Genomic DNA, 22894 nt, shown 5'->3' with positions numbered 1-22894 from the left:
GTCCAGGTTTTTGTTGGGCTCTGAAGCCCAGTTCTGCATCTCAGGACACCACGTTGTGTAGGCGCTTTAACTACATGAACAACTTACTGTGAGACGCCATGATAAAGGCAGTAATAGTTACCTACGGACAAGGTGCCATCAACCTGCTTTGAGGAGTTAGAGAAGGCCTCAGAGGAATCTGCCTTGCATCTGAGTATTAAAGGGCAGAAAGGAGTCTCTAGACCTTCAGTGAGGAAGATCTTTCTCCCTGAGGTGGGAAGCCCCATGAAAAAGACCAGCAGGACCCCCAGGCAGGGCCATGACTCTCCTGCCAGAACCATCCGGTTCCCTGGCCCAGCAGCAGTATCTTGCTTTTTGCCTCTGAAAAGGCTTACTTCTAAGAAAGTGGAACTTACCCCTAAGAGTCTATTGGTTCCCTGAGTTAAGTCCTGATTGGTCCATTTGTAGCACTTCATTTACATGGAGCTCACTCCTGATTGGTCCATTTCTATAAAGCTTGTTCCTAATTAGTCAACTTTTGTTACACCTTATTTGCATATGATGTTGCAAAGTGTAGACTGGCAGCCTATAAAAGCCTGTATAAACCTACAGACGGGGTCCAAAGCTTGGAGTATTAACTCCTCTGGGCCCACTGGCATAATAAACCTGAGCTCTCCAACTCTCCGAGTGCTGCTTGGTCTCTCCCCAGGATCCAGGTTGCTGTCACAACTGAGCTGTAACTGAGCTGTAACACACTTTACTGCAACATCCCAAAAGTTGAAGAGGAGGTAGAGGTGAGTTGGGGCAGATCTTGTAGGCCTTGCTGAAGAGCTTGGATTTTTATCTGGATGGCAGTAGATAAAAGCTTTTTAAATGGGAGAGTAACTGAACTAGTTTTGTGTTTTATATGATCCCTCTAGAGGGGCCCTTTGGAAAATGACTTGGAACAAAGCAAGAGCGGAGTTAAAGAGACGGGTTAAGTATGAGTGGCTAGATGTGACGAGGTGGGAAGGAGGGAGTGGCTTGGGAGAAGATTAGGGGGAGGGTACAGACATCGACTCCCTTTCCTTGTCCGCAGGCTCACATTTGCCTTGGAGGTTGGGGCTTCAGGTCCCCTAGGCACGTGCTTCCCTTCGAAAGCCAGCTTCCTCAACAGGCAGGTTGAGGTAAGTGGCAGATTCTATTCTCAGGAAAGGAGGAAGTTGTGCTGCAGCGGGCAAAACCTTGAACTGGGAATTGGAAAACTTAGTGTCTTCTGGTTGTTTGATCTTGGACCAAACACTGACTCTCAGGGCCTTTTGGCACCTTCATGCTTGTTGGTCCCTTCCACTGGCCTACCTGAGAGCCCAGATGCAAAAGCAATCTCTCTCCATTGGGGTGGGCATGGCCAGAGGGGAGCGAGCTCTGTGTTTCTGTGGCATCTCAATTTTGACTTAAATTGTAGTGTAGAGTTTGCCTCTGTGCCATGATATATTCTCATTTATTTTGAAAAAATAATAACTTCCTCTTAACTTTGCACTTTTTCACAGCTGGAGTCAGCTGACTCCATTTTTATCCTAGTTAGAAGAATTTTGTGTTTTCTCATGGCTGTGGATCTTTGAGTACTACCCTATAATCACAGGGTTTGGACTTGGGTTTTTAGATCTTGGTTGTGATGGAGAAACATGAATCTGATGTGTGTCAGCCATTATCACAGTGTCCCTCCGGATGGATTATCATTGTCAAGGGACCTGGAGGTCTGTCTTTGCTTCCTGGCCAACATATTAGATGTGCTCCCAGAAAACTGTGGGCAAAAGGATATGCTTTCACAAGTCATTTTTCCCACTTACATGGATTTTTCTTATTTCTGATTGATCCTTAGTAGACCAGAAGTCATTCAGCTTAGTTTTGTTTTTGTCTATCAAGAAATTCATTAAAGAAAAGAAATAAACCTGCAAAGTAGTAAGGCAATTCTTGGATTCTTTGGTGAAATGAAAAGAATCTTGAAGTATGAATAATCCTGCCCCAATCTATTCATCTTGCATATTTGAATTTTCCTGGATCTCTTTTAAAAGTGGAGCACACCTCTGAGCGTGATAGCCTAGGAGGGTGGGAGTGCACAGAAGTCATAGGTAGGGCTCCATCACTGAGCCTGGCAAGGGCTGAAAGCTCCCACAGGATCCAGTTTGAAGCTGCATGGGGAAGTAGGCCATGGATTTGTTATGTTCAAGAAACGACAGTGAGGCAGTCATTGCATAACCAGCCAACTCTTGGGCTTCCAGGGGACTGGAAAAAGCTACAACATTTTGTAATACCAGGCACTGCACCTGACACTTTACAGATACGACTTCAATTAGTGCTCCCAACAAACCTTTGAAGTAGGTTCTGCTTTTATCTCCACTTTAGAGTGAAGAAGATGGACACTAAGACTGATTTAAGAGGGAGAGCTTGAGATTTGAACTCGGCCCTGTATGACTCCAAAAATCCCATGCTTTTTTTTTTAATCACTCATAATTGAAATTTTTATTTTATATACAAGGAATTAGCATTGTTGCTGCATAAGGTAGATGTGCTGGACGATCCATTCAAGGATGTTCACTTAATCCAACTTGATGAAGCCAATATCCTTTGTGTACTGGCGGAAACACCGGCAGCACATATTGAGGCCGTATTTCCGGATCAGACCGTGCCAGTTTGAGCAGACATGGCAAGAGGGAGAAATCTGGCTGAATTTTCTAGGGTGGCTCTAGTACAGCTGCTGGTGACCCATTTTGCTTTCTCAGATACAACGAGGCAAAAGGCAAAAATCCCATACTTTTATCCACTCTTCTGTCCTTTTTCTCAATAAGCTTATAAATGCTTTTAAACTTTGCGGCCTGCAGCCAGCATGTCCCTCAGTGATGTGTGCTAGGACATGTACCTTTGAGTCATATGTAGTTAACAGAGGGCTACGACCTTGTCTGCCCAATGTGTAATTATGGCGGTACTAGGACTTTGATTTCAGGAGTAATGCAAGACTTCCCCGAGTCTTGGGCATCCAGCTTGGAAGGGTTCTTTAAGTCGAATTTATACCTTCCCTCTCTTCCTCTTATCTCCTTTTGGGCTCTATCCAGGGCAACCCTAACCCACCATCTCTTCCCTAGTACCCCTCTCCTTTCTCTGGGGGTAAATTATATGAATAATGTGTCAGTCATAATAAGCTAGGTTATGCTGCAAAAACAGACAACTCTCAGAGGCCTAAAACAACAAAGGTTTATTTCTTAAAATAACACCAGTTTCTCTACCCATTCATGTGTCACCAGGGAAACTCTTCTCTTAGTCATTCTGGAACCAAGGCTGGCAAAGCAGCCACCTCTTCAAACGTGGCGGGAGCCAGCGGGATAGGAGAAATCCAGGGATGTCTTGTTGGCATTTAAAGGCCCTGTCACTTCTACCCCCAACTCATTGGCCAGAACTCTGCAAAATGGTGCCACCCAACCACAAGAGGGCCAGGCAGTCCAGTCCTCCCTGTGCCCACAGGGAGGAGAGAAGCAGAAAACTGCGGTGAGCTGAGCGGCAGTAATGACCAGCGCACATTCCATGCCATGTATACCTTGCTGCCTTCTCTTTTTCTCTCCCTAGCTTAACTCATTTGACCTCAGGTAAACTTTACAGGACACATCTGGCCTCTTTAATTCCATTCCTCCTTCCTCTTTGTTTTCCAAAACTTCTTCAAGTACTGCAAACAAAATTTCTCTTTTTCCTTTGTGGGAGCCATTTGTGAGCCAAAAGGAAAGGTCTCGGCCTTGAAATGAAATTATACATCTTAAAGAGCTAGGGTTACTAACTTTTTGCTTCTGAAATAACCAGAAGTTCCTTCTGATCTTCACAAATACCTCTCTGGGCTTCCTCGCTCTGCTAAAATTAAACCAGTCTTTCCTCTAATGTTAATATTCAAGATAAATCATGTTCACATTCACTTCTGCTTACTGCTTTGCTTGATTGGCTATATTGCCAGAGTATTGAATAGTATTATTTTCTACCAATTTTCAGTTAAACATGGAGCCATTCAAGCACAATACAAATCAAATGGAATTTTGTGTGATAAATTGGACACTTTATCACCATTTTTAATTGACTTCTGAAGGAAAGTTTATTCTAAATTCCAGGCAACTGGTTTGCAAACCCTGTTTTAGAATGCAATCTATTTCTAGGTTGAGGTCTTTTTATATAGCATATTTATGTATAATCAGAATATCAGAATAACCATTGTGTTTTAATGGACAATTATCTTCTACTGCATTCACGGGTGATCTTTGAAAAAAATTAGAATATACAAAATGCCCTTACCTTAAAACTTTATGAACACTATATTTTCCTCTATTTTGCATTTCACTTTTTCTTCATTAAGCCAAATTAGAAACTGTAATCTTTGCCTTCTCCGTCTTCATATTTATCTCTTTCATTTATTTAGTCATTCATTCACTCCATCATTCAACAAATATTTACTGAGTATCTGCTTGTGCCAGGCAGGAGGCAATGTCCCAGAGAAAGTCACAAAAGTCTGCACCCTTAAGAAGAGTCTGGGTGGTAGGGAGACACACATGCCAGCCCAACAGTTATAATACAATAAGATAATCAATATAAGGGGAGATGTACAAAGAGCAGTGGGAGCTGAGATGAAACACTTGGGTCTGCTGGAAGGCATCAGTGAGGGGATAGCTTTTCACCTGGCATTTAAAAAAAGAGTTGGCCTGGCTGACAGGCTGGGCCAGGGAGTTCCAAGGGAAGAATCCGGAAGTGTGAGAGCTCTACCATTGTGGGTGGAGCTTCCAATGCAAAAGGGGAAACCAAGGTGGGGAGAAGCCTGTGTTTGTGAGCAGAGAACAGAGCAATGGCTTTTCCTGCCTTTCAAAAATGTTTGTATTTCACCCAGGGAGCAAGGGAGTTGTTGAAGATTTTTGAGATGGAAAATGACAGCATCAGACTTGTGGCAGTGTGGAGGCTGGTCTGGTTGGCATGACTCAAGATCAGCGCTTTTTATCCCAGTGTTTGGACTTGTAAGAGATCCATGGATAGAAAGCTTGGGATCTGTGAACTTGAATCGGGAAAAAATTAACATTGTTATTGTCATTAATGTCTAATTGAAATTGAGCATTTTTTTCAAATATGAATCTGGTCACAGTAGAATTAGTAGAAGAGGTGAGTTTATCACCATTAGAAATCAGGCATTCTGATACCATAATACAGTTGTTGCAGAAATCTCCAACCCTTCATATTTTTCACTAAACCAAAATCACTGTAGCCATTAGACCCACAGCTACATTGTCATTTAATGAGTTAATAAAGAAGTATGTATATTATTATGTCAGAGTTTTAAAAATAATTTGAAATGTGCATTTTAATAGAACTGATCTTTTGTGATCTGTGTATTTAGTTTCAAGGTGTAAACACAGTATTCTGAGATGGGGTCCATAGTCTTCGCTGGATGGTCAAAATGGTCATGAAAGGTCAGAACTCATGCACCAGAGGAAGGTGACTGGGGAGTTCATTGTAGCCTAAGGCAGTGGTGAGGAGGAGGGTGAAGAGGAAGAATCTGCGGGAGATTCTGGAGACAGAGTGAACTTGATCTGAAGCATAAAGCAGAGGGAGGGATCCACATGCACCCTACTTCTCCCATCAAGGCAGAATTCTTCCTATTGCTTGTCACATCTGTCCCTTCCTTACCAGTGCTGTTGTTATGAAAGTCTTAAACTTTTATCAGTCACACATGTAGCATGGTTTAAAAAATCAAGTAGTATGGAAAGACAAAGAAAAACAACCATCCTGTGCTTTCCTCCCCTCCACCTGCCAGTCTTAAAACTTTCTGAACTCTTAAAGTGTTACGTCTCTAGTTAGATGGCAAATTCGGTGCAGGAAGTGCCTTGTAATTCCTCACTATGTTTCTCCCTTTAGGTGTTGAATAAATGATAGATTCCAAAGTCATTTTCTGTTTCCAGGTCACTATGTACATCAAGTGTACCACACTCTAATTACAGAAGATATACTAACTGTCACATTCTAGGAATTGGTTCTTTCTCCTGAATTCCCATGTTTTCTGTCATTTGTCTTCATATGAAATAACACAGAATGTGCAAATAAAAATTCCATTTACTTGGGCTCTCTGGTTGTTTTTGTGAAACTGAGTTTAGTCTGCTGGTGGATTGAATAATCCTATGTAATCTTAAACCAGAAATTGAGAAGGTGGGTTTGAAATTTCTGCCCATTACTTTTCTTGGGTGGGGAGAGCAGGGAGGAGGGTGTTGGAGGGTGGTGTTCCTGCCTTGGCAGCAGTGGTTAATTTCAGTGTTATTGCCTAAGTTGTGGACTACAGATGGAGTTGCAGCTGAGCCCTTTGGTTGGCTGGCTGAAATTCCTTGCTATGCTTCTTGTGAGGTCCAGGAATGTATAGTTTTGTGATCTGATGTATTTTGATAGTTGCCAGATAAAATTGATGTCTGGCACTTTTTCTAGGAAAAACACATTTAGACATTTCCAAGTTGATTTGTAGGAACTTAGTGTTATTAGAATTTTGTGGCAGAACTTTTTCTCAAGTGGCAGAAGAAATAAAGGAACTTCAGTTTTGAGGGCTGTTAACAGCACCTTCCATTAGTGCCAAAGCTGTGAAGGTTGACAAAGTACTGGTTTGTTAGTATGGATTTATGACAAAAGTAAGCCAGCATCTAGACTTTTTAAGAGTTACCAATATGGTAAAATACAGTTTTAGCTACTGAACTAGACTAGCCCCCAAACTTTTAGAAAAAGGCTACTTTTCCCCTTCTTTTCTTTTTTTTTTAAATTGAAGTATAGTCGATTTATAATGTGTTAATTTCTGGTGTACAGCATAGTGATTCATTTACACATAAATATTCCTTTTCATACTCTTTTTCATTATAAGCTATTACAAGGTATTGAACATAGTTCCCTGTGCTACACAGTAGGATCTGGTTGCTTATTTTGTATATAGTAGTTAGCATCTACAAATCCCAAACTCCCAATTTATTCCTCCCCACCCCCTTCTCGCCCCTCCAACCATAAGTTTGTTTTCTATGTCTGTGAGCTGTCTCTGTTTTGTAAACAGGTTTATTTGTGTCCTCTTTTTCCCTTATTTTCTAATAATATTTCTCAGTCCAGCAACCAGAAAAATTGCTCTGGGGTTAACCTTGAGATTTGACTGCTGTTTACTGTTCTTGCTGTTTTATTGGAGGGAGGGCTTTCAGGGTTTGGGAGAAAAGGACTACAGAAAAGTTAGCTTCCCAATTTACATGTGAAAACCACAGTCCTTTTTCTTCATTTATATTATAAATATTTGAAGAGCAAGTTAGAGATTGTTTGTGAAGAAATGAGAGATTACATGGTAATACAATGAGTTAACTTTCCTTTAAACTTCCTGGCTTCTCTCTCAACACTAACTGTCTGGATAACAAGTTTTTACTCGTTGGCACTGCAGTTAAGCCTCAGAATACTCTTGGAGCAAAATGACTATTCTTTAAAAATTGCTTTATTGAAATATAATTTTAGTTGGGGGAAATTTTAGATTTGGAAGAAAGATTTAAGCCAACTTTTTCCAAAGACATTTCATGAGCAGGTTAATGAAGCACCAGAAGAGAAGACTTTTAGGGTTAATCAAGGAGGTAAAAACCGAATCAGTACGAGACGAACAGTTGACTTTGATTTACATATACAAGACCAGAAACGAAATAGCTCGGGTGCATGTTTCTAGGAACTGGTTAAGGGAGAATGAAAAAGACAGCAGTAAGGAGAAGAAAGTGTGTCGTCTGCGGGAGGAGGAACCTCGCTTTTAAGAGTTTCCGCTCTTTCTACTTGAGAATTTTCAACCGGAGTTGCTACCGGGGCTGGCTCTACTGCGACGTGCTCTCGGGCTGTCGACAGAGAAGTGATCCTGGCGCCACCGGGTGATGCAGAAAAAGTCCTTTGTGTGTAGCCTGTTTGAGTGCGGAGCCCAGTCGCGGCTGTAGCCCGAGCAGCTCCTCCTAGACGCGTCCCGGCGCCGCTCCGGCTCCTAGACCTCCTGTAACGTACTGTCGGAAGGAAGGTGTTTAGAAACTGATCGAAGTCAAAGTGTTTAATCGTGAAACACACCATGACGAGTGTGGTGTGGAGGGTAAACGGCTCTGTTGAACAATTCTGCTGTGTAGCTAATGGGTTAACATCTGTTCTCATTGGCTTGGTTATCCTGGTACAGATGAGAACGTGGCTAGGCAAAGTGGCTGCCACCGACTGTCCCATAAAAGAGCATCCGTTCTGTTTCTGTTAGTGTAGGTTTAACGTAAGCTTAATTACTAGCTGGTTCGTCAATTGTTCTGAAAGTAATAACGTGGTTATTACCATGGTTAGAAATCTAAGCAGTTCAGAGAGTATGAAGTGAAAAATAAAATTGCCAACGACCCCCTCCCCAGCCCAGTTCCACTCTCTAGAGGTCACTGTCTTTAAAAGTTTCTTTGTTCTTCCAGAATTGTTTTAACACAAGATAAGTGTATGTTTAAATTGTTTTTAAAAAGCACACACACACAATTCGTATTATACTATGCATTCTGCTCTGCAATTTGCTTTTTAAATTTAATATTTGAGACTTCTCTATAACTATATAGCTTTATATACCTTTTATGGTTAAAAAAAACCTCTACATCATTCTTTTTAACATCTGTACAATATTTTATGGTATGAATGCACCATTGTTGATTGAACCAATCCCCTACCAATGAGCATTTAGGTTGTTTCCAGCTTTCTGCTGTTACAAACAATGATACAGTAAACATCACAGAGTAAATCTCTGTGCTAATGTTGCTGTGTTTTTATGGGAATATATATGTTGAGTAAATTTCTAGCAGTGAAATTTCAGGGTCAAAGGATATGTGCATTAATATTTTAATGGCTATTTCCAAGTTATATTCCAAAATGGTTGTGCCAATTAATATTTCAGGTTTAAATAAGTTACTGTCTTTTAAATTGTTAAATATAATTGAGGGTTTTCCTTGAACTACTGTTAATTTTTAAACAGCACATTTAGTATTCAGACCAAAAAAGCTTATTCACTTGCTAATTAAGTGACCAATCTGGAAGTTAAATCTCCATTCCAGAAAGGATGTCCGAGTGTTAAGTGCTCTGCCCCAGGCCATTCGAACTAGCAAGAAGCCTGGCTGAGCAGCCTGAGAACCTCAGACCCTGCAGGACCAGAGACATTCAGAGCTATGGGGCAGGCAGATGGCTTCAGGCTTTGACTGTGACTCCAGTTAAAACAACTGACTGTCTTGAGAAATCCTAGGGCAGAATCAGAAATATATATATATATTTTTTAACGTGTAATAATACCATCTTCAGTGAGTTCTGTTCAGAGGATATTGGTTGAGCACAACTATGGTATAAAGTTCCTCCTTTAACAACTGTCTGTCACCCTATGCTCTATCCCCTTATCCTAGTTTTCTCTCTTCTCTGTCTCTCTTTTTGTGTTTGTTTCTTTGCATACCAACCACTTATCCTCTGCACCTATGCATGATACCAGAGGGGTGGCCAGTTCAAGGGACAACTAAATTGGTTTACTGTAGAAGTGAACGGTGGTCCTGGAGAGGGGATTAACTTTGCCACGGTTATCACCACAGTGATCAGACTCTGTATCTTGATACTACCTCCCATGGGATATTGATCTGCTTATAACGTCAGATGCTTAAAGCATTCCACCTATACAGAAGCACTTCATTTCTTATTTTTAATTTAAGGTTTTTATAGGTAACACTTATTACAGATGAGACCAGATACCAAGATGTAAGTCAAGTTTCAAAATAATCTGTGATTCAAGTTGCTGTTAAATTGTTTTATAAATGATTATTTAATACCTTCTCCAAATACCTTTTAGATTATAGCCGACTCTGTGGGAATTACAGAATTTTGACAAGTATTTTATTTCACAAAATACCTGCTTTTTGAAAAATGACTCTTTTAAAACCCAGCTCTCACCCTCAAAACATCCTAAACAAAGACACAATCAATTCAGAATAGGATTTAGGTGTCAGCAAAAAGGGAGGAAAAAACCCCAAACTGAACTAAATTTCCCATTTAAGGTCTGAATCTCAGTGGCTTTGTGAGCTACTTCATTATCATACAGAGGCTTACCCATTAAAATAAAGGAAATAAACCAACAGGCATAGAGAGCCTGGCTAATCAAAACTCTTAATTTCAAACTCTTGATTTTCCAGTAACACATTAGAAGCCAGCAGGAAGAGAGAGGAGGTGAAATGTGTTGTTCTATGTTGTCCCTAAACAGAATGTTCTTCACAACTGGCAGGAAGCACCTGGGGGATTATTTGCGTTAGAAATTTGGAAACAAATTGTTTTCGAAATAAGAAGTGAAAAATAAATGGGTTTCTAAGTTCAGGTTCTTTTCACATTTTCACATACATACATTTTTATAATCTAAATTCTCATGATAATGAATTCAAGTTAAAAATGTATTTAAATTTAGGGAAGAATGTAGATAACATCAAAATAGGGAATTGAGATAGGAAATTTTAGCTTAACTTTGAATCTCCTTTTCTTACTTTGACTAAAATTGACCTTCAATATTATAGTACTTTCATTTTTACAGCTCTTTACATATTCTGTAAAAAAGCTTAAAAGTGAAACAAAGATGTTTCTTGACTATTATAATCTCTACTGCCCAACTCTTCTCACTTTTTAAGTCTATTAAGACTTTAGAAGATATTCTTTTCCAAATCTATCTTTTAATTAACAATTTACTAATGGAATTATGATTTTTCCATTTTTTATTTCTAGAAGAAGAAATATTCTGGTTCCTTTTATTATTCTTATCTTATTTCTTTAGATTTAATTCTTTCTTTTCTTTTGAAGTTAATATGAAATTAATTCATTGCAGAGAATTCTGATGTCTGACAACTGATAATATGAATACATATTTACCCACATTGCTAGAAAGACTGTTATATAAGGGAGTTAGTGGGAAATAACAGCTTTCGGATACCAGCAGCTAAGGGAGAAATTTTTACTTGCAGATCATTGATCTTTGGCTTTTAAATAAAAATTAAAAAAGAATTTCATTATATAACCAGTACCTTAAGAAAATTTTACTACATTCTGTTAATATTGAATTACCAATTGACAATTAACAGAATTAACAAATTGACTAATCCAGCCAGAAACACAGGGTCCCGATTCTTCTAGTCAGCAATACTTTAAAAGTAGGGATTTACTGAGAGTTATTTTATTACCTCAACATCATTTCTTTTGTTAAATGTGCGATGAGTATTAAGCTTAGATTTACTAGGATACTTAAAATCCTGTCAAAGTGAAACAAGCACTTTTTCTCAAAAGTATTACTGATTTAGAAGCATTTGTGAAGGGGATAGATGGTTATGCTTTTGGAATCTTATTCATTACTGAAAATCAAATATGCTTCACTTTTTTTCTTTTAATAATAGACACATATTTTACTGATTCCAAGCCGTTACTTAACTTTAGGAATACTTTCCGTATTTTAACTAATTTTTGTGATTTAGTTTTAAAAATGAGTTGCATTTTGGATTGCTCCCTCTTTTAGATGCCTGATTTATGTATTTCTAAAGACATGTTGCAGACCCTGTCACTACGAATTCAGTTGAAAGACCAGTTCCGTCTACCATTCTTTGTTGTTCTGACTTCAGGATTTTAAGTGGATTTGTTGTCAACTTTAATGTACCTTTTGAGACTAGACTGAATGTGCAATTTCTTGTGTGTGTGCGCACTCCTGGAGCTGGAATGCTTTCCTTCGGCCAAGTGAAAGTAGAGCCTGGTCCTTCTCTTTTCACAGATGAAATCTAGTTTCAGTAGTTTTAAATTTAGTTTGTTCATGACCAAAAGAAAAGTGCTCTAGTCTTTCTTTCTAATTTTAAACAACTGTAACCTATAGTCTTGCTGTAGTCTTTGGGAACTTGAAGTATACAGTTATTTTTGGCTTTCTGTCTGGTTAATCTAATAGAGTCTATATTCTGTCAGCATTGAATTTGTGATTATTCCTTATAGTGGTCGATGGGTTTACACAAACAAAGTGAGCCATTTTGTTTCATATTCTTTTCTTTTTTCTGCTGGGAGTATAGGTCTCTCAGGAACTTCCTAACAAGCAGTTGTGGTAATTTTACTGAATTGGCCTCAGCCCTGTCCTGACCCCTACCTCCACTTACCCACAATTTAATACTTCTCAGGAAGAACCTCCAGCCTTCACCTAGCATACAAACTTGATTGTGTGGTTGGACAGTGTCATTGGGTTCTTGGGACAAATAGTAGATGTATTTGGGTCTATTTCACAGGTAACAGGCTGTTTCGTGCCCTTCATTGCACTCTTACTGTGTGCCAAATTTTATGGTGAGCTCTCTACACGTATTATTATCTGATTTAAACACCATGGGTGGCGTATAATCAAATCACATTGTCCCCATTTTGCAGATTAGGAAGCTGATGCTCAAAGAGGTTGAAGTAGAGGACATCCAGTGGCAGAGCTGGGATTTGAAGCCAAGTTACCCAGTTCTAGCACCTGACTTATGATTTAGGGATCATCAGCCTTGCTGTGCAGCCTGCGTTTGTCACTGGGAACTCACTGTTATATCAGAGGAAGGGCTACCAAGGACTGTAGTAAACCCATGCATTTGCTGACTTGATTGTTCAAAGAACACTGCAGGTTCTGCAGGCCTCCCTGCCCTGCCCTGGACACCACCTGTTACAAATCGCTTTTGTTTTGGGGGGCCTCACTTGTCTCCTCTGTCAGATAGAAATAGTATTATTTTAGATGAACTACATATTTCTCTATTTGTAAAAATTTTTAACCATTTTGAAATAGTAATAAATTTGTATTATGTAAAAATTACAAAGGTAGTTGCAAAGATAGTACAGAGAGGAACAGAGAGGAACTGTGTACCCTTCACCCAGTTTCCCCTGGTGGTTATATTGTGTGTAACTGTAGCACAAGCAGAACCACAAAACTGACATTGGTATTAAGTGTATACATAGGTCTGTGCCATTTTATCAGCTGCAGATTGGTGTAATCACCACTGAAATCAAGGTGCAAAACTTATAGATCATTGCTAAGATCTCCCTCATGCTACTCAGTTATAATTACCATCCTCCCTTCCCTAAACCCTGGCAAGTAGGAATTTGTTTTCCATCTCTATAATTTTGTTATTTCAAATCTCTCTCTTAAAATAAAAGTGTTTTTATTATGAAATATCTCGATCAGAAAAGTACAGAGAATACTATAATAATACTTCATAACCATAACTCAGATATGTAGATTTAATAAATGTATTTCTTTCAAAACTTAAAAAGAAAATCACAGATTGAGTTTAAGGTCTCATTGTCTTACTCTCTGGTCCCATTGAGCACCTACCCTCCCCGGAGATAAACTCTACCCTAAAGTTAGTATGTATCCTTTCCATCCGTGTTTTTATCTTTTACTACATGACTAGGAGCCTGTAAATACCATATAGCATAGTTTTATATGTTTTTAAAATTTAAATAAATAGGTCAACAAATATTTATTGAGTGCCTACTGGGCGCTAGGCACTGCTCCAGATCCTGGGTGAATAAGGCGAAACCCTTGTCCTAAGTATATAAATGTATGAATAAGCGAGATAATTGTAGATGTCTGTAACTGTGTGGAAATGATAAAATAGGATATTGTGATTTGGATTGTCGGAGGTGGGGAAATGAAGATATTGCTGAGGATATTACATTTAAACCCGAACCCTACATGAAGATGGTACAAGCCAAACAAAAACAGGCAAGTGCTGATGCCCTCACATGAGGAGGAGTTTGGTGTGTGTGTGGAAAAGCAAGAAATGCACTGAGGATGGAGCAGTGTAAACAGCAGGGAGAGTGGAGGGAGGTGAGGTCAGAGGGTGGAGGATAGAAGGAGGCAGGGAGTAGGAGGAGATTAGGAAAGATGGAGACACCTCAGTAAGAAGTTTGGATTTTATTAAGGGTGCCGTGGGAAGCCATTGACAAGTCTAAGAGGGATGTGCCACAGTTGCCATGTGGAAGAGGACACAGGAAGGGATAAGAATGGGAAGCAATGAGGCTGTTGCAGTTTTCCAGGGAAGAGATCAATCAGGGGCGTGGTGGTGCCTTCTACTCAGGGGAAAAAGCTCGGTATCACCTTATCCATATGCAGTTTGCCTGTAGGACACAACATTGTGGTTCAGGATTGGCTTATGTTGATACTTTTCGATAAAGTGAATTCATTTTCATAGCTATATCCCATTCCATACATTTACCAAATTTTCTTTATCTATTCATTTTCTTATCAATAGGCTTTGAAGACATACCTGTTTCTCCTACGTGCAGTTCTGCCTGAAGCATCCTGTCATGGGGATTCTTGTGGACAGGATACTAGTGTTTTTCTGGGATCCGCATCTAGCAATAGAATTGCTGGGGTCCTTAGGTATGCAGGTTGTAAGCTTGTCCGATAGTTCACAATTGCAAAGAGACTGTATCAATTTATAGTCACCATGTATGAGAGTTTTCATTTCCCCACATCCTCAACATTTGGTATTGTGCTTTTAGCCATTGTCAATCTAATGGATATGAAATGGAAGGTCATTATTGTTAAAATTTGCATTTCCTGATGACTAGTTGCTATGTTTTGGGGGCCTTTAGGTTTTCTTTTCTGAGAATTACTTATTCGTATCCTATGCCCACTTTCCTATTGGGTTGTTTGTTCTTGTCTTTTTAATTTGTAGGATTTCTTTATATTTCTGGATAATAATCCTTTGTTGGATTTTATGTATTGAAAACACCTTTGTTGGGTTTTATGCATTCCAATTTTTAGTTTGTCTTTTCACTTTAAAAAATTTTTATTTTTTTATTGAAGTGTAGTTGATTTACAATGTTAGTTTCAGGTGTACAGCAAAGCAATTCAGTATTCATATATATATTCAGATTCTTTTCCATTATAGGTTATTACAAGAAATTGAATATAGTTTCCTGTGCTATACAGTAGGTCCTTGTTTATACATTTTACATACAGCAATGTGCATCTGTTGTCTTTTCACTTTTTAAGATGATGGGTTAGCATTTAAAATTTTACCATTGTCAGATTTACCAATATTTTTCTTTATGTTTTGTGTTTTCCAACTCTGGGGTCATAAAAATATTAAAGTCTTGCTTTCCACTTTAATTGTTGAATTGAAATAGAAATTATAGAATAGAAATATAGAAATTAATTTTGTGAATGAGGAGAAGCACGGATTTAAAAATATTTATTCCAAATGGAAAACTAAGTCATCGAGCACCACTATTAAATGGTCTTTATCCTTTCCTTACTGATTTGTACTGTTATCCCTGTCATATATCAAGTTTTCCCATAAACATGGGTCTGTTTATGGGCTCTCTGTTCTGTTTTGCTGTATTTGTTTCTACACCAATGTTATTCTTTTGAAATTACTGTAGTTTTATAATAGCTTTCCTATCTAGTGTGGTGAATTGTCTTTGTTCTTCTAAGTTATCTTGGGTATTTTTTTGTTCTGATGTTAACTTATGTTAACTGTCATGTGCCATGGGGGGGAAAACTTAAGGATTTTCATTGTAATTGCAATGTATTCATAGATTAGTTTGGAGAGATTGCCATCTCTGAGTCTTCCCATCCCGTACTTGAACGTGGCTCATTCTTTAATTTATTTAGATCTTTTATGTGCCTCAATCAAACTTTACTCCATAAAGATCTTTTATTTCCTTTGTTAGACTTGTTTATAAGTTCCCCAAGTTTTTGTTGCCACTGTTAGTGGAATCTTGGTTTTGTTTGTTAATTATACCTTCTATTAGTTTTCTGTTGGGATATGAGATCATTATTGATCATTATTGATTTTTGAATGTGCACTTGTATCCAGCAACTTTTCTATTTCTAGTGGTTTGTCTGAAGAGTCTTTTGGATTTTTTTCTATATAGACAATCATATTGTCTGCAAATAATTATTTTTTTATTTTTTTAAAGTATCCAGCATTTGGGTAATCTGAAATCCCTTCTAAACCCTAGGATCCGTGATTCTATTCGGTGCTTCTGTATCTATGTGTGGTTACAAAATTAAGCATGTGTACTCACTCTGATTGCATTATATAATATCTTGATACACTGTATAGCAATCTTTCTTTACTCTTGCCTCCTATTCCCCTCTCTGTTGGCTTTACTGGGAAATTTTCACCAAAATTTTGATAACAAAAATAAACTAGATATAATTAAAAAAATCCTTAAGGGATTAGATGTCATTCATTGCTTGCCGGTGACTGTGATACCATATCACCATAGGCTCAGATATATGCTGCACATGCTGTAGATTGCAGGGTGGTCAAGAAGAAACAAGAAAAAGAAAATTGTCGTCTTCCATATTTGGAGAACACACATGTACACATACACATACACACATACATATCAGACATACCATACACTTGTATAAAGTCAGGTGAGCTACACAGCATGTTGGCTTTGAGAGCATATTTCCTACAATGGGAAACATCAAATCCAGGAAACATATACAGTTTCCAATTAAGATTCAGAGGTAAATGGCAGGTCTCTAAGAGACTTTGGGAGGTATTATTTCTGGAGATGAGTCCCTACTCTTTGATGTCCCTTGGACCAGGAGTGGATCGAGTTTGGGTGGTCCTCAACTTCTAGGATTATGGTCAGGATAATCCACAGGGTGGGTTGTAGCAAGATTCTCCTTCACTGCTCAGCTCCTAGGAGAGAAGTGGGCTCTTCTGTACCTCTGAGCCCTGTGTTCTGTGATCCCCAAAGTCATTGGCCCTCACACTATATGAGGTGGCAGTGGTGAGACAAAGAACCCAGGAAGTGCCATCTTTGCAGCTTCCTAGGTGAAGCAGGAAATACAACAGACCCACTCCTCTTGGAAAGCCTTCCAGAGGGCCTGGCCTGTGCAACTTCACGTGAGCTGCTTTTCAGAGTCGTCCAAACCTCCCTGGAGTGAGGTCCAGTCAGGATGTGGTCTGAACTGAGAGGCAGTTAGAAGGCCGTTTACTCCACCACTGAAGCTACTTGGTCAGAGACCAAGTCATAGCTGCTCCCCGAAGCTATGAGAGTAAACAGTGCCTCCTATTTTTAGTAGTTCATCGCTTGCAAAAATAGCTCGAAATCCAGACCTTTGAGCCTCCGCAGCCTTCAGCTTAACAGGCCACTCCGTGGTAACAACCACCTCAACGACGGCAGTAACAGTCCCACTAACAATTTCCCGGGGTTCCTGTGTGCAGTTGTGCTGAGTGCTCTGCACGCACTGTCTTGCTTCAGCCTGACATGGGGTAGTCATTGTTATTATCCCAATGTTTCAGATGGGAAAACCAAGATTCAGAAAGTTTAGGCCCCCTGCCCCAAGTCACGCAGCCATTCAGAAGCAGAGCCTAGTCTCGAACCCAGGTCGGTCCAGCTGGATACCACAGCCCACATTTTTGACCACTTCTTACTCCTACCTTTCCACATTCCATAATGACATCTGGGGTGGGATGTTTATTTCGTGGGATCTGGTCCAGGTTCGTCAATGAACTTTTGTTGATAATTAGATTCAAGGTAAACAATCAAGAAATTATGTCCATCTCTATGGGAGATAGTAAATGACATTTTTTTCTTGTTGTTTTCTTATTTTTTATAAGCCATTGGATTTACAAGTTGCCTTGTTCTTCTCATCGTGTTCTCTTTTTATGGAGAAACCCAAGATATTTTTCCAACACAGTGTTATTTGGGGTAATTGCTTGACAATTTGAAGGGTTTCCAGCAGTCGTGTAGATCGTAGCCTTAAAATGGCCAATAACACCATCAGAGTATGAGCAAACTCCAGGGGTGGGACCAGGAATGTGGCTGCGTGCTCCTCATTGATTGCTTTAGCAGAAGAATCAAGTTCAGGATCTTGTGTTTACCGAGATGACTGGCAATGCATTATCAGAGTAGCTGCACCTGGAAAATTTCTGACTTAAGCGCACTGATCTCATGTAAACAGCATATGGAAAACAATAAGTGATGGTTCGGTTGCCAAATAAAAGTCTGGGGAACACCCACATGGAGATGATATACTTGTTTCTAATTTGACAGCTCTCAGAGGGAGAACACTGTAGTGCTGGCCGTTTCCTGATGAGTCCTCCCCGTGTACTGAGTATGTAAAAGCACCACTATTTGTGTGGCGAGGTGAGGCAGCGGGTGGCAGCCTCACAGAATGCCTGCACTGGGAGTTGTAAGAGTCAAGGCTTTTTTGCTTGCAAGTAACAGAAACCTACTTCAAAGTAGCTTAAGCAAAAATAAATATTTACACATATACATATATACTTGAGGTAACATAAATAGGACAAGGGTTTTACTCTAAGGACACAAGGTTATCGCATGGACTCCAAGGATGACCAGTGTTGGAGGCTGTGGAGAGACCAGAACACCTTCTGTCTAGGGCGCTGTCCTCTTAAGGCCTCCTTTCTGGGATCCATGGCTCCTCGTCCCCACTTCTCCATCTCTTCTCTTCTCTTCTCATTCTCTATGGACCAGCTCTATCTGCTTCTCTGTGCACAGCTGCCACACACCTCACAACATCATCTTTCATTAGCTTATGTAACCAAAAGACCTTGACTCCATCCCTCAAGTCCAAATTCTGGGTCAGAGAATGGAACTGACCCAGCCCAGCTTGGGTCAGCAGCCCAGCTGTCCGCTCTGGCTTGGGAGGTGGGGCAACTGGGCAGAAAGCTCAGTTTCCAAACATATTCTTTTCTTCCTATTCTTCTGAACACATAGAATTCTTAAAAAAAAAAAAAAGAAGAAGAATTTTTGTCACTGTTACTCCTCTCATGGTGGGGAAAAATGCGAGAAGTAGGCGCTATCCTCGCATGAATAGACCATATATAAACAAAGTATGGGGAGATACATTTAAAAAAATTGATATCTCAGTAGCCTGCATTTTTATTCCTCAGACCAAGAAGAAATGATTCATTTTATCCAGATCTAATATTTTCATGTTTGAAAGAGTTTCATTGCTCACCTATCAAAATTAACTGCAATAAATAATAAAGAAGTAATTTTGTCAAATATATTATATGTATCATTATACCAATCAAATATACCTGAATTGAGTGTTTTTAGAAAAAAAAACTGTGGTGGGCATTTTAGAAAGTTAGACTGTATTTGTAAAGTCATCTATTCACATACCCACTTGGTAAGTTCAGAATTTTCACATGTTGGGTTTAAAGAAAAAGTTGACTGCTCACATATAGGGTAAAATATTTAGGCAACAACCAGTCATGTCCTCCCCCTACTCCCATCCCCAACCTGAGTGATCTTGCTGATTTTATAAGTCCATACAGCTTCTAAGTAGTTCTTTTAAATTCTTACTTTTTATTTAAAATTGTGCTTAAACACACAAACAGCATGGAGAAGAACATGACACCTCCCTCCCCACATTTAACAAGGATGATTGTTACGGCATTGTTTTTAACGGTCTCCTAAATGAGCAAGTTGCCAAGTGTTACACACAATGTATAACCAATATAAGTAAGATTTCAAATTTTCCAAAGCTATGCTATGTATTTCTTACGGATACACGTGCTCATTAAGACACAAATGCACAATGGGGAGGTACTCAGCCACTTTCAAAGAAACTGAATGGCTGAGGTCAGAGGCTTCAACCACATCTGTGATGCTTTGTTAAAAAAAAAATAATCTGAAGTAAATATGGAAAATATGAACAATAAAGCATATAGTGATACAATTTGATTTTTCATGTAGAAGATGGTTCCATAGAAATGTTTTTCCTTCCCTTGAGGTGCATTTGTAATTAATAAAAAGGAATCGTATGAACTGATCATGGGTAGATGTCCTTTGCCTACATATGTTTTGCATTAATGTCACTTGAGTCAGAGAATGGAGTAAAAGGCGGGGAGGGGAATTGTCCTTCAAATTGTGTAGCTCTTCATTTTGTTCTAATTGTCTGATGCTCTTCTGAGGGCTGGTAGAGGTAGGCTTCATAACCATCAGCGTCAGCTTCCTAGCTGACATTTTACACGCTTTATAATGTGTCAGTCACTTGCCTAACACTGTACGTGGAATATTAATTAGGATACACGTTCATTTGCCATACCAGGGACCAAAGTAACAGGGACGTCACTCACAGAACAGTCTGGACATATGCAGTCCACGGCTGAAGTGATGGGTCCATGGCAGTGAGGACCCCAACTCCTCCTGTCTTATTACTCTGCTGTCCCTGGGTGTTGCTCTCACACCACAGTCCAGGATGGCGCGTGGCTCTCCGTCACTAGTTGTTGTTCGTATTTCCTTGGCCAGAAGTGAGTCACATGAGCACATCTGGCTGTAAAGAAAGCTGGGAAATGTAGTCTTTATTCCGCTCAGCCATGTGTGACAGCTATAAAAATTGGGCTTCCTGTTCCTATAGAATAAGAAAAGGTGGAAATGGGAGGTCACAGGAAGTCTGTGCCACAGACAGATAATTTCTACTTAACCTCACAGCAACACAAGGAGTCAAGCCCTAACTGGCCCATTGAACACACGAGAAAAAGAGAGAGTAAGTTACTTGCCGAGGTCACACGGCTAGTACTTCGTGGAGTTGGGTGAGGCCTCATTTTTGTTCCTTTTTGCATCTGCATCTAGTTTGCTGAGAAGTTCTAGCACTCGGATCTGGGCTGGGAGTGCTCAGCCTCCTTAGGACTGCCTCACCACATCCCTCATCAGTACTTACTTAATTTCATCACATCATTTAAAACAATCATCCAGGAAGGTGCTGTGTATCCTGTCCTTTAGAGTTGAAAGCAAGCACACATTTAATTTTTTTTAGGAGGAGGGGACACATTTAATTTTGTTCAAGGAATTCTGTGACATTTCTTGAGCAACAGGCAGTACATTTGGGTGTTGTCCAGTTAGAACTGGGAAACTGGACCAGGGAAATGTCATTCTTCAGTTTGATTCAGATTGTACCTAGCTCCTGGGTAGGCTAGAAAATGTGCCTCCAACATCTTCTTAATAAGAAGGAAATGCTTTAATAAAATGTATGTTCTAACATCTTGTTCTGAGCCCAATATTAAGACCATGGACTATCTCCTGAGCATTAAATAAAAGTGGCAAATTTTCTAGAAATGATTTTAAGCAGAAAAAAGTATCATTGAAACCAGATGTTGCTTTTCTACATCATCCAACCACCAGCATCTTCCATGCAACAAAATCTGGCAGAAGAGTGGCCCCTTCTCCCACCCAGATCACAATTTTCAAGAGATGGCATGTGCTGAAAACAAAGTTTCCAAAGGGAAACCTGGTTCCTGAAGGTATACACCTGACATTATTCAAGCTTATGCTGGATCCAAAGGATACACCCCAGGAAAGGGCATGGAGTTACACCTGTTATAGATCCCTGCTTTAGGAAATGAAGTCTTTGCAGAATGAATTAAAGACCAAAGTCAGAATTAGGGTGGGGCAAGTGATGCACTTACTTCTGGCAACAAATTTCACAGGGGTGCCGAAAAACTTAGTAATCAAGTGAAATAATATTTGAACGCAGAAACTTAAACATAAACACAGAATAAATTCACGGTGAACAAATACCAACAGCTTAAGTGACGATGGGCTGTTGTTTGTGTTATTCCCCTGCATTGTCGTGTGATGGGAACAGCCATTTCCAATCAGCCCAAGGTTGTTGGCTCCAAGGTCCTCAAATTGCCCACCAGGCAGGTTTACACAGGTTGACAGTGTGTGCAAATAGATTGGGTGATGCAAGGCTTTATGTACGTACATAAACGGGAATTAACCAGAGAATCGCTTATCTGGTTTATCTCTGATAAGCCCAGGAAGGGTCGGGTATAGCTGGAGTTCAGTGACAATTGGAACCAGGGTCTGCAACACTGTTAGGGCACTTCTTTCTGTGTCTGTTTTAGGCTTGTTTCTATATGCAACTGTTTTAATTCTTAAGGACGGTGGCTTCCAGTGGTGGGAAACATGGCTTCACATTTCACAGCTTCTGCACCAGAGTACGATTTCATCTCTTCCCTGTGACCCCCTGAGAAGGATCTGACTGGCCTGACTTGGATCACATGCTGACCTGTGGACCAATCAGCTTTGGCAAGGGTGGGTGGTTTACTGTGATGGACAACCCTCGGTAGAAGCACATGTTGGAGCTGGTGAAGGGGTACTCCTCTAAAGAAGGGAGTGGAGAAATGCCAGGAAGGCTAAACGATAGATGTCCACCACACATATTTACCTTTCACGCTTGTTTGTGAGGATTAGAAATAATATTTATTAAGCACTAGTTGTGAAATGATGGTGCCAATGATGGAGAAAGTAGTTTTTTAGCATCTCTGGATACCCACGCTCCACATTTGAGGCCAAAATATCTCATAGACAGAAGCACACTCTTTTCTCTGTTATTCTCTTGACTTTGGGACAATCATCATAATAGACTTTTAGGAAGGCCCTTAGTCACAGATAGAGAAAATAAGACCTAAGAAAATTATGTGACTTGCTCAAGGACGTATAGCTAGTTAGTGGCACAGCGAGGCCTAGACCTAACCTGCAAGGCTTCCAATCTACTTTACCTTTAGTACACCATGTGTACACAAGCTGGTTCCAGAGCTGGCCTGCCTGGCTTAGAACTCAGCCCCACTTACTGTGTGACCTTGGGCAAGTTCCTTACCTCTGATTCTCAGCAAGTCCCTTTGCAAGGCTGTTATGAGGACTAGTGCAGGTATAATAGCTGTTATGATGATTCCATCCTTGGATTCTTGTACTTGGGTCTCGTGACCTAGAACATCTCCAAGTGTGTCTGGGGACATGCCAGGCACTGCAATGGGACCTGTTTGGTTTCCTTGGGCCCTGGGATTGGAGTGGGAGTAGCCACTCAAATCACCAAGTGCTCTGAGTGACAAATGAAGTCATCACCTAG

The 22894-nt window shown here is 39.8% G+C and overlaps 1 pseudogene; it reads right to left on the bottom strand.

Moving 5' to 3' along the window:
- Positions 1 to 2456: 2456 nt before the first annotated feature.
- On the bottom strand, positions 2457 to 2728 carry LOC116282674 (small ribosomal subunit protein uS14-like; annotated as a pseudogene).
- Between the last annotated feature and the right edge of the window lie 20166 nt (positions 2729 to 22894).

Source organism: Vicugna pacos, chromosome 12 (assembly GCF_048564905.1).
Source record: "Vicugna pacos chromosome 12, VicPac4, whole genome shotgun sequence".
Taxonomy (NCBI): Eukaryota; Metazoa; Chordata; class Mammalia; order Artiodactyla; family Camelidae; genus Vicugna; species Vicugna pacos.
Note: the sequence above shows the minus strand (reverse complement) of the source record. Positions and strands in the feature narration are given on the sequence as shown.